Genomic DNA, 15,827 nt, shown 5'->3' on the forward strand with positions numbered 1-15,827 from the left:
CTATGACTGATTAAGAACTTGCCCTAGAGTCCATGATTTTAGAGAGAAAATCTGCTAGCAATAAATCTGTGTTGCAGAAAAGGGTGGAGTTGATAAATTAGAGTAGAGTAATTTGCCTTTTTTATTTTGCATTGCAACATTGTTGGAGTGACTACAGTGAATTAAGAAGTGACATTTATCTGCTGTGCCTTTCAGGTGTATTCACATTACTCCTGTTTAGGGAAAAATCCCTAAAATCTTTCTTGTACAGATGAGCTGGGGGCAGGAGACAGTTCAGAGAGACTCTTTACTTCCTAACACATCTGTGAAGGAGTAGGGAAGATAATAGATCCATGCCTCCCTTGGAGTACTAGATAGGGTGCACAGTTAACACTACTAGTGAAATTTCAAACCCCTGATAGAGCATGGTTGGGGAGAGCAGTCCAGACACAAGCCCCACTGCAGGCATACTTCCCTCAGCAGCAAGCACTGGGAGAGCACGTGCTGCTTCATTTTGGAGTAGCATTAACCAATAGTGTGCATTATGGTGTGTCTGCTAGCCTCTTCTGAGGCACCATCTTACCCTATGCTTCTTGTCCCACCCCAATTTGGTTCATGGTCATTTACACAGAATTTTGCCCTTCCTCTTTTTCCAGGTGTAGAGCATTAATGACTTACAAGGTGACTTTTGGTTTTGTTCACATATGCAGTGCTTCTTTCATTAGGCAAGGGCTGCTTAATGGACCAATCAGAGCAATGAATTTTCTTTATAGTCTGTATTCTGTCAGGGTCACAGGATACATGATACAATACAGCAATCCTCTTGCTTTACACTGACTATACAACTAGCTATATTAAGAGAGGAGAACACTAGAGACCATCTTTTCTCATGTTTACAGTTGGTCTTTGAGGGACATTAATTGGCATAATTACTGTCTCCTCATTCCCATGTGAAATGAGTTGTAATCACAGGAAATCTTTTTTTATATGTTTTCTTTAATATGTTTTTTATACGAGTAGTGACTGTGGGTCTTCACCCCCCCCCCAAGGTTTTTAGAGTTGAGCTGGGATGTCTAATTCTGTCTTGGTGCTGGGGCCAAATGATTGTTTTGTAATATTGAGAACAGCTACAAACAAAATAAGGTGGAGGAAGTGACGTTGGTGGAGAGTTGGTCATTTGGAGTGGGCAGATTGGAGGGCACTGTAATGGGCATGTGTGGGAGGAGCATAGGGATAACATGGTGGGCTGGGTGTACTTGCCTCTGGGTGTTCTAGGAGTAGCATGCATTAGTGGGAATCATTCAGTATTTCATATTAAATGGCTTTTAAAATATAACCTTTATAACTTTTTAAAATGTTCTCTGAGGACAGGTTGTTACACTGCAGTATAATTTGAAATCATGATCTGGATATCTTTGAAGAAATATGAGGTGATATAAGAATTTAAGTTATTGTATTTTAAGTGCCATTTCTAGCTGAAGGATATTATTACTAAGGGTATAATGGTATAAATAATGTAAATGATCCATTATCCAGAAGCTGAGGATATCAAAGGGTGGCTTGCTAACTACCAGTAACACATAATGTATCCTTTCTGTTATCTTTCCTCTTTCCATATTGTTTGTACTTCTTTTGCTTTATTGCACGTCATAGGAATGTATGGGCTAGTGATGGGAAAGAAATGACAGTTCTGAACACTAGTTCCCTTTAGCACCTGGATGCTGAGTTTGTGTGTGTGTGTAAAGTCACACTGGTCAAAGAGAGATGAATGGAGAAATTAAAGTGCCTATATTTCCTTAAAGAAGAAAATTGTGTACTCTTACTAGCTTTATTCCGTCAACTGACTTTTTAAGTTATCTTTATATCTTTTACTGTCTATTATTCTAGTTTACAGACTGCCAATTCATGCAGCGACAGCATGTTTGGGCAGCTAGTTCTTGCTGGTAACCCTAGATGCTTCTGACATCAGACTTACAGTATAAAATTACAAGGAAAATGAGGTAATAATTTTGTTCAGTGTGCAATTCACTCTTCTTATTCTTCTCTATTTCCTTCAATTTTATTATCTCAGCTTTCCCAAAAATCAGTAAAGTGCTCATTAGATCTTAAAATATAGTTTATTCTGTAGACAAAAATTAATAACTTGCCATAGCTTGTTATAATTTTAGAGAAATGTAATTCTGTAATAATTTTTTAAAAATCAGAGCTAAAAATTGCTTAATCAGGGTTACCTCTGTGGAATAGTGTTCCCTTCTAGCTAATGAATACTAATTAAAATGAAAGAAATACCCATAATATTCCTAGAGCCTTTACTTTAGTATATGTTATCATGTAATGCAGCCAGGTCTAGGATTGAACATAGCATCAGTTTAACAGCTCAAATCTATTAAATTTTAGTAGAGGAACTGAAAAGGAATGCTGTATTAGACAAAATTATAGAGAGAGGCTTTTGTGAATCAAAATATAATAACTGAAGTTGGAATTTGGCCAGGATGCTGGGGCTGACACTCCTATTCTTAAAAGAAATATTAGATCAGTAGCTTATTTTAAAGTCTCATCTGAAAAGTGGCCATCCAAAATCACAGTGCTCCTTAATACCATGCTGGGGTAGTAGATTAATACTGACTCACCTACTGACTTATCCACAATGCTGTCTGCAGCACACTGTGTTGCCTTGGAGGCCTCCCATACAACTACTGACTGGAATTTTCCTTGCAGTAAAGTTAATTTAATATTAGCTGGCCCAGATCTTGTTACAGGCCTTATCCAAAGCCCATGAAGTCAATAGAAAGACTCCCATTACCTTCAATGGACTTCCAGTCAGGCCCCAAACTAGTATAATGACAGAATTTGCCATAATAGCTGGATTTTGCACTAAATATAATAGTAAAAAGATGCAAGAATAGTTTTTATTTGCTGGAATATTTTTATCTTTGAGTGCCAGCTGTAAACTAAGAGATCCACATAGAAGTGAACAATGAAAGTCCACTTTACTTTCCAGTTGGAAGATAGCTCTGACATGGTGAGAATTGGAACATGACGGGATATTTTAAAATAACAGTGATATTTATAGTACCATAATTGTATCTGCCACTTTACAGGTAAATGAAAAGGCAAGACCTCATGTGTTGTACAGTTCAAAGTCCAAATAGTTCAGGTGCAAGGCTGACAACATAGAGGTGGTGGAGTGCAAAGGTAAAAGAGATCCACAGGACTGAAAGTCTGCAGTCCCACTAGATTTAAAGTTAGGCTCTTTCTTTTGTATTTGTATGTTCTCTCTCTCAGAATCTAAGGTTTCATTTCCAGCAATATACAGAGCTTTTCTAAAATCCCTTCTGGCTGTGAAGACTGCTTTTGATATGTAGATAAGTATACTGTTGCTAGTGCAATATCTTAGATCTACAGATACATTAAATCAATAGCTCTGAGAGAGGAGTCCAATTATTCATATCACTAAGATGTCAGTTTAATTCTGATAATTCAAATATCCTTGTATCATTGAGAGTTTATCCAAAATAGGAGCACCTAGTTTAGAGACATTTGGATTCAATGACCAAATCCTCCTGGCATGCATGCCTTCTCCATGATTTCACAACAAGGGCCTGGGCTAAACTTCCACCATTAACCCTCCACTTACACTTTTGGATACTAACGTTGTAATGGAAAAGTGGAGGGTGTGGAAAGAAAAAGGCAGTTTAGAAATCTTAACCAGCAGCTAATTGGATGTAGGAAGTGCAGGAAGTACCTAGGAAAGCCTTTAAGAATTATATCTATATTAGTTTGTACTATGCTTTGATGATGTAAAGAGAGGAAGGATGATCATGTGATTGAGGTACTGACTGGAACTCTGAAGATTTGGGTTCAGTTTCTCTTACAGACTTTCTGTGACCTTGGGCAAATCACTTTGTCTCTTTGTGCCTTGGTCTTCTTTCTCTAGAATGGGGATAATGCTCCTTCTCTTGCTTGCCTATCTTGTCTACCTTAATTGTAAGCTCTTTGGGGCTGAGACAATCTCTTACTATATGTATGTACAACTCCTAGCATAATAGGGCTTTTAGGAACTACTATTCTAGTATATATAATAAATAAAGTACTATGTAAATGTGTGTAGTTATTATTAAGTATATTGTTACATTTCTTACACAGCAATAAGTCCTGATAGCACATATATTGTGCTGTAAAATAATTATGCTGACAGCATTTACTTAGTCATAATGCTGTCATGTACTAACCAGAGACATATCCATATCCTAGCATATGGCACTTCTTGGATTTATTGAGATTCACTTAATGATAATCATGTAAATAACATTTTAAAGTAAAATGAAGTGTTGTTTTATGCTTTTTGAACTATAAATCAAAGGAATAGCTAAATGAGATCCTATTTAATAAAAAACTTATAACTTTGTTCCCCTTATACATCTGGAACAAGGCTAATCATCCTGTCTGCCCACTGGTGGAGACAAAAACACTGAAGATTTAAGTGACTTCATACTTTAAATAACTGAAACTCATCTCCTTAGAGCAGTTGGAACTAATGTTTGCAACTTACTGAGACTAAACTACTGTATTTCTGTGCTTTTAGATATAGTATTTTGGAGAGTAAGGTTGACCAGTCCCATCTGTCATCTCCTTGCTCCTAGTCCCAATCTTGAATAGCATCAATTGAGACATTCTGCTTAGTCCTAAGAATCCTAAATGTCTTTGAAACATCCCTTTTGTTTGTCATTGAGAAATCTTATGAAATGATTGATACCTCCCATTCCCAAACTGTTGATCCTGGCAGTCCAGCAGACATTAACAGAGTTGCACAACGTCTTACAGATTAAACTGTTGACTAAAAATGCAGATTCAGGCTGACTGAAATACTTTGAAAATTTGTATAGGTTTTGGCAAATTGTTTTGGTTGATACAAAAAAAGAAAACATTTCAGAAATGTTGAAACAAACTATTTCTCAACATTATCAAAAAGAAATGTTTCCGTGGCTTCTAAAAATTGTTTTAAAATGTCTGAAAAAAATAAAATGTTTTGTTTTGGGGCAAAAATTTAAAAAAAAAATCATTTTCAGCTCAGTCAGAACCAATTTTTAATTTTTTTGCAACTGCCAGGGAACCAAAAACCCAGTTATTCATGCAGCCCTAAATATTAACAAATGATTTCCACAGAGCTGTGGTGAAATTACTATGGCTGATGTTCAAAAACATGTTAAAATGGTCACATTTGCATCTTAATTTCATTTTTAAAATCCTGGTGAAAGGTGCCAGATTGACAGCCTTTGAGTCAAAGTCCTCCAGGTATCCACAAAACAAGCTTCCCCAGACTGTTCTCCTAATCAGCCTCCCCCTCTATGTTTTGGAGGAAGTACTGAGGTTTGAGATGGATAGTAGTTAAGTCTCCACACCCATTCAGTCTCTGGCCTTTCTCCTGAGATTGCCAGGAAAGGTGCCAATTATGATGGTGGTTATTGTTATGTGATATCTGTCAACAAAGATGTGAACTGATACCATGCACTCATTCCATTTAGACTCCCATGCAGCCATTGGCAATTAAAGACTTTTGGTTACTAGTCCTGCTGGGTAAGATTCAGGCCTGTGACAGAATCTCATCAATCTGTCAAACTATCTAATTGCCGCCAAATCAGCCATGTTATTTATTTCCATTAAAGGCACTGTGGGGAAAAAAAGTTTCTGAAGTGGCACAGAATAAAATTGAAAGGGAATGAATCGATGAAATGTTGTTTTCAGGATTCTTTGATGGTATTGGTAAATTTGTGTGGGTTAAAGTAATTTAAGAAGGGATGGGGAAGAAGTTTAGTTTTGATAATTTGAGAGAATAGGGAAGACGATGGTGTGGTTGCTCTGTCTTTTGTATATAACTGTTCACTTTGGATGTTGGGTAGGTACAGATTTTTAATAACTAAAGAAATAAAATATTATGGTGAATGAACTAAGGAAACATTTTTCTTATTTTGGTATTGACTTTACCAGTTGCTTAACTTTAGTATTTTCCTGTGCTTAGATTGCAACATTACTCCAAAATGTTTGTTGTCATAGGGTAAATATTTCATCGTTAACATTTAAAGCGTGCAGGATTAAAATAATGGAGAACAGAAAAATGAAAGAATTTTTTTGAGAAAAAAGAGTTGTCCTTTAATACTCTTACACAATGTATTACAGAATCCTGGCTCTTAATCAAACTTGTACAGATTTTACCATTGTTTATGGAGTCACCATTTTTTTTTGTCTTCTGCTTCCTAGTTATTTAGCATTCTGGTAAGGCTGTAGGCAGTTTAATTAATACTTTATAACAAAAGAGAAGAAGAGTGAATATGCAAGCAGCAGTTTTTATTTGCTTCTCCCTAATGAGTTTGAATTAAAGTTCCCTGGCATTGGCCCAGGAGAATCAATGCAAATACATTAACTTTGTGACAATAATTTCCCTGCCACTTTGCTGCAGTTCTATTTGGAAGAGTGATTTTCTGTTAAGCTTGGTATCAGACCTATAGCGCTTATCCTAAATGCTCTTTGCTGTGACTAAAACCTGTGTCTTACAGCAATGATAGTCTGATCTTTCAGAAAGATGAATTCCCTCCGTTATCAATTTGGAATGTATTTTATTTTATGTCGTTGGTTTGCAGTAGTACTTTTCCCATCAGTCAGCAACTGGGTTTGGGTAGTGGTGGTTGGAAAAAGAAACTTAGGGGTGAGATTTTCAAAGCTGAGTAAAGTCAACAAAATGTAATGCACTCCAAGGGCTGCAAGAGCAATTCCAAATCCAAGTGGGTCTGGCTTTGTAAAGGCTTTTCAGATTGACAGCGGTTGCGTATGTGATTAAGTGTTCAGGAAAAGGCCCATTTTCCATGTCTGTCTGAAGCTGACACCCATACATAAAATAATTACTTTCAGGAGGAATGGTGAATTTAGTGGTTTTCAAAACACAGTCAACTTCCTACCAACTACACATAAACAGATATTTGAGTGCACATGTTACTCCAGCAATGGCTGGCACTTATAAAGCTTGCCAAATATCTTCTGGGTTTGGATTTTATCATACATCTTAGTTTGCATGTTGACTAATGCTACTCATTGATGGGAAGGTCATACTCAGTCAGCAAGGTCTGGTGACTAGAACATGGGAACAGGAATCAGCCTGCCTGAGTTCTGTTCCTGGCTCTGCCACATCTTTGCTATCTATCTTCTGGTAACTTGCCTGCCTTCTCTGTTAATTCAGTCTTCCCAGTTATAAAGTGGAGATGATGATGATTTCCTGTCTCAGTGGCACTGAGAGGTTCAATCAATGTTTGTAAAGTGCTTTGAAACCCTTAAATGAAAGGCTCAAAAGAAGCGTAAGTGTATCATTTTTTAGGGGAAATAGGATAATGCCTGTAAAGTCTACAGTAGAATCCACTGTCCAGATCTCATTAATATAAATACCAAATTTAACAAATCTGTCATGAGTCTCTGATGGAATCTTATCATTCCTCCAGTTATCAAAATTTAATTCTTAAATGGAAGAATTTGGTGTCTGCAGCTTCAGATATTTGGCAGCTGATCTTTTAATGTCAAGGTTCTGCTTCAAGCACTGGCGTTCAAGAATATTTATGACTGTTAGAGAAAATCTATGGCAGACTTTGGTTTCATAAACAAAATTATTGTAGAGGCTTGTGACAGGAATCAACCTCCACATCTGTGAGGTACACTGTTAAAAGGCTATTTGGCAAGGATTAAAATACATGAAAGAACACAAAACTGGCAAGGAAAACATGGCAATGAAATGCAGTTTCACTAACAGTAATACAAATAATAACAGAAAAGAGGAAATGGGCAAGGTTTAAAGTAATAGAAAGGAGATAAGGAAGGATAAACTAAATCAGCACAAGGCATAGAGCTAAGTAACAATGAAAAGTGGAATTTAGAGTGTGGGTTCTAATATACTATTGGGTATCTTTAATCCATTCCTTTCCAAGTTCCCCTTTGTCTGTTAATTGTCTTGTTATATTTTAAGTTCTTTGGGACTGGAATCTGTCTTATTTTACATGTCTGCTCCGCAACATTTAGTGTTATGGCCAAGATTTTCAAATATGGCTTCCTAAATGTAGGCTCCTAAATTCATGTTTGGGTGATTGAATAAATGCCCAGATTTTGAAAAGTGCTCTGCCCCTGCAGCTTTGATTGAATTTAGTGAGAAAGGCTGGCTGTTCATTTCTGAAAGTGATAACACTTCTTTAAGCATCTGCATTTGGACTTCAACTCCAATTATTAGGCATCCATTTAGATGAATAAGAACAAAAATGGCACAGTCTAGGTGGTATAACATACAAATGATAAGTTAATGACTGATAAGTCAAACACTTCTTTAACATGCATGCAGGTAACATTCATGTCAATGCATTGTTGTGGGCTTATTGTGCTTATGTATATTTTAGTATTTAGAGCCACCCTAAAGGCACTGCTGCTGAACAGAGCAAGAGTGAATAAATGAAACACATATGCTAGTGTGCTAGAAGGAGATTCAGGGAGGAAAGATGAGATGATGGAAGTTGCTGCACTTTTCAGTTTTCTTGCAGAAAGAATAATTTAATCCTAATGACTGTCTATTCCCTCAAAATACAACTATGCTTTTGTCCAGGCCTCATAAGAACATATGAACATTGGCTGATATGGCTGATGAACAGCCAGATGCTTCAGAGGGAATGAACAGAACAGGGCAATTCTGAATGTTGTCCAGTCCCAGCTTCTGGCAGTCAGAGGTTGAGGTACACCTGGAGCATGGGGTTGTGTCCCTGACCATCTTGCTAATAGCCATTGATACACTTATCCTCCATGAACTTATCTAATTCTTTTTTTAACCCAGTTTTACTTTTGGCCTTCACAACATTGTATGGTGAGGAGTTCCACAGGTACACTGCGCGTAGTGTGAAGAAGTACCTCATTTTGTTCGTTTTAAACTTGTTACCTGTTATTTATCCCTTTACATAACACAAGAACTAGGAGGTACCTGATGAAATTAACACTTTCTTATTAACTTTCTCCACACTGTTCATAAGTTTATAACCCTTTAGTCATCTCTTTTGTAAGCTGAACAGTCCCAGTCTTTTTCATCTCTCCTCATAGGGAAGCTGTTCCCTATCCTTAAACATTTTTGTTGCCCTTCTCTGTATCTTTTCCAATTTTAATATATCTTTTTTGAGATGGGGCAACCAGAACTGCATGCAGTTTTCAAGATGTGGGTGTGTCATGGATTTTTATAGTGGCATTATGAGATTTTCTGTTTTATTACCTATCCCTTTCCTAACGGGTTAGGGGGGTGATGCGTCCAGAGAACTATCCATGGTGACTCCAAGGTCTTTCATCAGTGGTAACAAGTCATTTAGATCCCCATCATTTTGTATGTATAGTTGGGATTATTTTTTTCAATATGATTTACTTTGTATTTATCCACATTGAATTTCATCTGCCATTTTGTCATCCAGTCACCCAGTTTAGTGAGATCCCTTTGTAACTCTTTGCAGTCAGCTTTGGCTTAACTATCTTGAGTAACTGTGTCATCTGTCAATTTTGCCACTTCACTGTTCACCCCCTTTTCCCAGATCATTTATGAATCTGTTGAAGGTGGGCGGCCTGCAGACTATGCCCTGATAGTGTAGAGATAGATGGTAGTAATGTCTAGAAGATAAGCAGAGTAGTAAGCAGATCACCAGTCCTAAAAGTCCCATGTATAGCTGTATGGGCTACTATAGCCCAAGTAATGTAGTAGGGGCAGTGGAGAAATTGTGTGGCTGTTTTGTACGAAGCCAGTCGGTTGTGGAATTCTTTCCTTCAATGCTTCTTCAATCCCCTGGTTATATCTTGTTCACATGGAGGGAGGGAGTTTCAAAGTGGGTTAGATCAAAGTGCATTACAGAACTTTTAGTGCGCGGCAGCTGCATCCACATGAACATTTAGTGTGTGGCAGGCTAGTGCGAGGTAGATTTACGCTCCAGCTAGCTGCAAGCTAAGTGTTCGTATAGGCAAGCTTTTACAATAACAGATTTTCCCAACTTTCCATTATGCTACTGATGATGATAATCCTTCCTGAGTCAAACACTGAATAAATCCTTATAGAAATCCAGTCTCTCTGAAAATACCTCCCTCTAATAGTTTATATAGTACTGAAATGCTTCATACAGTAAAAGAGGTTAGACTTCCTGTACTTTCTAAAGAAAAGAACAAAGTCTTACGTTGCACTTTAAGGCAAGGCATTGGGATTGTGTAAAATAGGTCAGAGATGTATTTAATTTTAAAAAGGGTGGACTTGTGAGGGGGAGAGAATAAAATTTTCCATAATTGCAATCAGGTAACCCTGAGGTGTGGTTATCATAAAATAATTACACCCCAGAGAGATTAGAGGCATCCACCATTGCCTGCTGCCTCATAATGCCTCAGGGATGTGATTAATTTATGATAATTAAAGATCTTAAAGTGGAAGTATCGCACAAACATGGGAAATCTGAAAAAGTTTGGAGGTTGGGGCCTGGCACAAAGTTTTATGTAATAATGTTTTAACTTTTTTGTTTGTGATCTTCTTTTTCTGTCCCACGTGTTTCCTGGCTCTTAACAGTGGAAGTGGCATCATGAAAGAATTAAATTCCCACAGGACCCTAAATATACCAGTGCCCTGCTCATATTAGCATAAGATTACTAGTGTTAATCAAAGTGGGGCATCACCTTTGGTAAGCAGTTTAATAATTTAAGTACCTGCCTCTTTGAACCTGCTCAGACTGGAGGCTGAGATCACTATTGCCATTGTCCAGGATAGTGAAAATTTGTAAGAATATATATTTTGTAGAGAGGGCTCCAGACAAATAATTCTGGATTCAAACTTTCCTCTCATTTAGTGGTATTTAGGGTCTTGAGGTTTGGTTTGGGCTTATATCTAATCCACCTTCCCTTCTCCCCTCCAATTAACCAGTGAAATTTCTGCTCTTCTTTCCTCTCATTTAGCTGATGTGTAGGCTATTAAAAATGCTAAGGTTGTAACCACTATAGGTTTTTCACTATCCATGTATATTTCTATAGTTATGTTCAATACTACCTTCATTTCCCTCTCAAATCCAAGAGTGTTATTACAAAGAACATATCTTTTTCCCATTCTCAAAAGCATCAAGACTAATAAAAGACCATCACACAATAGATTCCTACAGTCTTACAGTAATAGTTAACAACCTATTCTTGAAAATGTGTAACAAGTCATGTTGCTGCATAAAAATATATACATGAGGTATTAACATGCAAACAGAACAACCTTGAGGTCTCTTTGCAGATGAAATTTTCTGGAGCGCTAAACATATTTTTTTTCTTAAATTTCTATAGTTTGTTTCATTGCTCACTCCACTTCAGACCAGGCATGGACCAGGAGAGGTTTTGTAGTTTATCTGGTTGGTTTAATGGCTTAGTAGAAGTAGCTCTTGCGTCTTGGGTGAAAACTACATTAACCACACAAATAAGAGAGTGCTAGATTTTGAATTTAATGCTTGTGCAAAAGACCATGTCTGAAGTAGAATTAGCATTCCTTTCCCCACCCCTATATCCAGTGATGAGCTGCCAAAATCTTAACAACCGGTTCCCTATAAAAAGTTCTGATTTAAGGGATGTGCCACAGTATGTATTTTTTGTACCTTTTTCCATAAGAAGTGGCAATGCATTGAGTCATTGGGAGTCACACTTAACAACAACAAAAAAATAAAAAAAAACATTTTTACATGTTTGTTACAATAGAAACAAAGTATTGCTCTCTTAAATTAATTTAAAATACATTTGAAAAGAAGAAAATATAAAAAGAGATGTATGAGTAAGCAAATGATAATATTTAAGAATGAAATACCTATTATTCTTGTATTTTAAAATATTACATGTGAACTACTTAAGTTATTAAAAATAAAAAGTGTAATATATTCATGTTGAAGTATACAATGCAACAAGCAATATTTTAAAGAATATTTAAGTACATTATTTATTACTAATTAGGTAGTAATTTCCAAATGGCTTCTTGATCTTCTCTGTAATCTTTGGTGTTGGATACACAAACTATGGCATCTAATGCGGATTGATGACTTCTCATCCATGCTTTAACATATGGTATTGGATTCCAGGAACTTAGTGGTTTTCCCAACAAATTGATGGTCATAAAGCTTGAGATATGTGTAATTGTTAAATTTGCCCTTTTATCACTACAAATAATATTCATCAACGAAAAACAGAACAAATTGCAATTGTGTTCATAATTTGCTTTGCTTTCCTTATTGTTTCCGGATCAAGAAGATGTTTTGATTGAATGTTATTCTCTACATAGTCACAAAAATCATTTAAATCGACTACAAATTTTATGAATTTGTTTAATTCATGCACTTTTTCTTCTCCTGATTTCCAAGGTAACTCGACGTCTTCAATATTCCATGAAGTGGGATCCATAACATTGAATAATTCAACTATTTTAGGTGTATTACTAGAATGACCTAAATTATCTTCTTTATATTTAATGTGATTTTCGTTTAATAATCTTGCCTTCATTTTTTCAATAATACACTCTATTACTTTGTCTCGTGGCAGTGATTTAAACCTTACATTATCTTCAAACTCTATGCAGTCAAAAGCATCACTTTCTATCATTTCATTAATTTTATTTTCATGTATACCAAAACTATCTTTTAATTGTATGAAAAAATCAATTGTTCATTTGATTAGCTTATCTGCCTTTGTTAAACTCAATTGTGTCACTTGCAGTGCATTTGATAATAATGCAAGTTCATCCAAAATGTCAATCATTAATGGCAAGTCTTTTAAAAATTCTTTGTTTTTCAATCTTTTTTCCATGCCAGAAAATTTCTTATTTTTTGAAAAATAAATATAAAGACCTGGATAAGCTCTCCAGACCATTTTGACAGCTCTAAGGCTAGAAGAAGCCCATTGTGGACCAAAAACACGGCCTATTTTGATTATTTCAATATATAGTTCTTCAGAAACTTTTTATAGTTCAAACTGACTTTTATTTGACTGATGAAAAATTGCATAAATCTTGTCCAAAAAAATCTTGAAATGGCTTATTTCATTGATATCATTTATAGCATCATCTAAAGCCAGTTGTAGCCGATGATTCAAACAATGCCAAATTCTAATGTTTGGAAAATCTTGAATGAGTCTTGTAGCAACTCCAGATTTATGTCCAGGCACGGTGCTCGCGCCATCAGAACAAAATCCGATTAAATTTTTCTTTAAATATTCTGTGTCAAATCCTATATTGGTTTACATATTTCTCAAAGCATTGTAAATATTTTCTGCTTTTGTTGATTCTAATTCCACTAAATTGAGAAAAATTGTTGGTGAAGAATCTTGTAATTCACATTTTATAAGAATTACAAGCACAGTTTTACTTGAAATTGTAGAAGCTTCATCAATAATAATACACATCTTTGAATTGTTTTCAATGATTTTACTAAAAGTTTGTTTTCTTATTAATTCAGCAATATGCTCTACGATTCTGATGGCCGAAAATCAAGAATTTAGGCAGTTCCCTAAATCGGTTTCATTCTTAATTTGTAGCTCTACTTCATCCTCCATGTCTGACATTGGTCGGTTTCTTTTTACTAAGCTGTAAACTATGTTGAAAATTTTGCTGGTTATTGCAATATTTTTTCAGTAACTTTATCAATCACTGTAGTGAGAGGTTCTTTTTTAGATTCATTTAAAATATTTATAACTCTCAAATGAGAGCTTGATTCGAAATGTTCCTTCATTTTGTTTCTTAATGAAGGTTGCTGAACTTTTTTCATCAGTTCCAGATGCTTTAATAGTACACTTTTGCCATTCCGAAGAAATGTGTAAAGATTTTCCTCCAAGGACCCCCAAATATGACATATTTGCACAGTGGGAACAGCCAAGTTTTTTGCCTTCAATTATCAAGCCATTATATTTCTTTAAAAAATATTGTGCCTGCTCAGAAGTCCAACAATCGGGTACTACATTTTCACAATCATGTAAATCCTCTTCCATTGCAGACACATTTTCAGATGATTCAACATTTAAGATATTTTCATCACCAAAATTATTGTCATTGGCGTTTTCAGCATTTAAATCCTTATTTTCACTACTAGAATTACTGACTAATGATTTTGTTATTTTAGTGGAAAACCAGTCACGAATGCTTTTCTGGCGTTTCATTATGAAGGGTAAATAATATTGAATAGAAAACTTTAATCTTCGAATAACAGTCCAGTTAGTATTACACACCAAAATATCACACGCAATTTACTAGAAACAAACACACCGACTATGACTCACTGGTCGTGTTGAATTGTACAGAAAACAGTTGAGCAAGTGCACAGACGAGGCAAGTGCAACCAGGAATAATAAATGAGACGTTTGTCTTGCGTCAGGACAAACTTGGATGCGACCGAGTCGCAGCCTGCGACATTACATGCGCACGCGCATAGTAACATAAATCTGGAACTATCTGTTGTAGAAACGGCTCTTTAACTGCTAGCATTCTGCGTCCCTTTGCATTTAAAGTTTATTTTGTACACCGTATTACAAGTCTTCATTAATTTAAGGTTTCCCATTCCAGTTATAAATTTTACATTTACCTGAGCCCCCCACGGAACCCCAGAATGACAGCAGGCTAAGCGGTGCCGATGGCCTGGACCCCATCTGGCAAGGGGCTGGCGGCCGGAACCCCAGTCCGGCGGTGGGCTGAGCAGGGTGGCAAGGGGCTGGTGGCCGGAACCCCAGTCCGGCGGCGGGCTGAGCAGGGTGGCAAGGGGCCAGTGGCCGGGACCCCAGCTGGCAGGAGCTGGCAGCCAGAACTCCAGTCCGGCGGCGGGCTGAGAGGGGTGGTAGACAGAACCCCAGACTGGCAGCGGCTCATCCGCCGCTGGTCTGGGGTTCTGGCCACCAGCTCCTGCCAGCCAGGGTCCCGGCCACCGGCCCCGCTCAGTTCCGTTCACCCAGGCAGGCAGCGGGCTGAGAGGGGCCAATGGCTGGGACCCCAGCTGGCAAGGGGCCAGCGGCCAAAACTCCAGTCCGGTGGCGGGCTGAGTGGGGTGGCGGACAGAACCCCAGACCGGCAGCCACTCACCCGCCGCTGGTCTGGGGTTCCGGCCGCCAGCTTCTGCCAGCCAGGGTCCCGGCTGCCAGCACCGCTCAGTTCTGTTCACCCAAGCAGGCAGTGGGCTGAGTGGGGCCAGCAGACCCCGGCTGGCAGCAGCGTGCCAGTAAAAATCAGCTCGCCTGCCACCTTTGGCAGGCGTGCTGCAGGTTGCCGACCCCTGCCCTATTACCATTTTATAAGATTATGCCCTACACCATTTTATAAGATTAAGATTATTCGTTTTAAGATCATTTTATAACATTTGTTTTCCTAACAATTTTTAACATCCGGTTCTAAAACTGCTTCAAAATTTAGCAACCGGTTCCCAAGAACCGGTGCGAACCGGCTCCAGCTCACCACTGCCTATATCCACATCGGGGTATTCGTGACATGTTTACTAGAAATTTCAAGCTTTGTGCAGAAAAATCTTTTTTGCTCTTTAGAGTAAATATGGAGACTAAGAACACCAAAGGCCAACTTCTGTGCTGAATTTAGTACCCAGATGTGTGTGACACTATTTTGTGTGCAAATCACACTTCTTGCTACTTTGTCAGCCAAAGTGATGTTTTTTTTTTTATTATAATAAGTGCAATGCTTCAAAGCATTATGGATATCTCTTTTGGTGACTGACATTGCATGATGAAAAATGATCATCCAGTCAGGTCAATCAGATATAGGGGTAACAGAAGCTTTTCCTCTTATACCAAAGCTCTTTGCCTGTGTCTTG

General features: G+C 37.4%; 1 pseudogene; it reads right to left on the bottom strand.

Moving 5' to 3' along the window:
- Nucleotides 1–11,977: 11,977 nt before the first annotated feature.
- On the bottom strand, nt 11,978–14,175 carry LOC140913607 (E3 SUMO-protein ligase KIAA1586-like; annotated as a pseudogene).
- Nucleotides 14,176–15,827: the final 1,652 nt, after the last annotated feature.

The sequence above is a fragment of the Lepidochelys kempii genome, chromosome 6, assembly GCF_965140265.1.
Source record: "Lepidochelys kempii isolate rLepKem1 chromosome 6, rLepKem1.hap2, whole genome shotgun sequence".
Taxonomy (NCBI): domain Eukaryota; kingdom Metazoa; phylum Chordata; order Testudines; family Cheloniidae; genus Lepidochelys; species Lepidochelys kempii.